The 1,611-nt window shown below is 41.0% G+C and overlaps 1 protein-coding gene across 1 annotated transcript in view; it reads right to left on the reverse strand.

Moving 5' to 3' along the window:
* LOC118408311 (guanylate-binding protein 5-like) overlaps nucleotides 1–895 on the reverse strand; it is a 7,949-nt gene extending 7,054 nt beyond the window's left edge. Inside the window, exon 1 of the mRNA XM_035809003.1 lies at nucleotides 806–895. The gene's annotated coding sequence lies outside the window, so the exon portion shown is untranslated. The remainder of the gene's footprint in view (nucleotides 1–805) is intronic.
* Nucleotides 896–1,611: the final 716 nt, after the last annotated feature.

Here is a 1,611-nt window from a genome sequence, read left to right on the forward strand (position 1 = left end):
TCTGTGTTGACTTATAAATCATTGTCCAGATGTCAGTACCACCTGACATGCTACTGATATCATACTTAATCTAAAAAATGCACGTTGCAGCACCAATACACAATTCATGCGGCGACATACGGCTAGTAAGACACAGCTTTTGGCAATCTACAGTTTTTGGTCGAGAATAATCTGATCGTTATGCCTTGTCCCACGAAATTTTCGTGTGCTTCAATTTCTGTCTGGTTTCTTCTTTTATGAGAGTTTCTAGCATGGATTCGTACAATACAGTCACAGTTTGTGTGGACAGTTTGTAACGTCCCATACAATACCTCCCTCGTATGTGGACTTGCATGCATGAACCATATGGGGCAATATCATAGGACAATACCACTGTTTCTTGCGATATAAGGTGTCATTCATTTGTTACTTCAAACAATGCCGAGCCTAATAGAATACGGCTGTATGGACGTGTTTTATGGCTGTAAGAAATTTCCTTTTAGCCAGCTTCAGACTGGTAGAAGCTTGTTTGTAACTGACGAAATTAGCAGCACTGGGAAGGAGCTACACAGTCCTGGGTTTTAAGTGGTGTGGCAGTGCGACAGTGCTGATTGTCATGAAAAGAGGCGTCTAGATGTTAGGCACTTATTTTACACAATGAAGGCTAAATGTGCTCAACAAACAATGCATGATATGAATATTTTCCCCGTTGTTTAGTATGGAACTCGCCCATAAAAAGTACGCATTCTGATATTCAACAAATGGGAAGTCGAAACTCATGAATAAGACCATATACGATAAATCATCCACAATCAACTGTGCTTACCTGACCTTTGTTTCCTCTGGATCCGCCAGCCGGAATAGTTTAGCAGCAGTCTCGTCTTTCGTGCACCCAGCAGCAGACAAAGGGAACAGGTAACTTCCTTCCTTTCTTATATAACACTCAGGCGAGACACGATGTCATAGCGAAAATCTCGGAAGATAACCTTATTAGGAAATGATACTAAAATGGGAAGCATAACGTCATGCGTACCGAAACTGGAAGCACTACTGCATCAACTTTGTCACAGGTGAGACTACTACCTAGACATCACGTCATACCGAAACTTTGGGTATCACCTGGCATATCTTGATGAGGTCATGTTGATAGTGAAAGAGAAAGGTTATTGAGCGGTCACCAGTGCACTCCACAACGTTATGGCATAGAGAGCTGGTCTAAATGACAATGGTAACATATGTCAGTATCATTCTTTGTCATGTCTTGCTTTTAGGGTGAAAACATGCTACACATGGGTACTGCTTACAATATCAGAATATTATCAATAACTCTTCAACTGAAGTATTAAATGAAAACACTGCTGAGATGGTACAGTCGTTGTGCTCGTCACGCTAACTGGGCACCATATGTTAAGGAACATCTAGGGTGTTTTAGTACATAAACGGTTTATTTAGTACTTGCTCGGCCTTTCCTCATATTACAGCGCATGGAAATTCCTCAAATAACAAATAATCGATTGAGCATTATCTGAACATATGAACACGATGAAGAGTGTTTTGATGCCCTATTTTCCACTGTTTCAAACTCAAAGTATGTCTGATCGGTACAGTCTGAACAGCCATCGGATCGCGGGT

The sequence above is a fragment of the Branchiostoma floridae genome, unplaced genomic scaffold, assembly GCF_000003815.2.
Source record: "Branchiostoma floridae strain S238N-H82 unplaced genomic scaffold, Bfl_VNyyK Sc7u5tJ_1567, whole genome shotgun sequence".
Lineage (NCBI taxonomy): Eukaryota > Metazoa > Chordata > Leptocardii > Amphioxiformes > Branchiostomatidae > Branchiostoma > Branchiostoma floridae.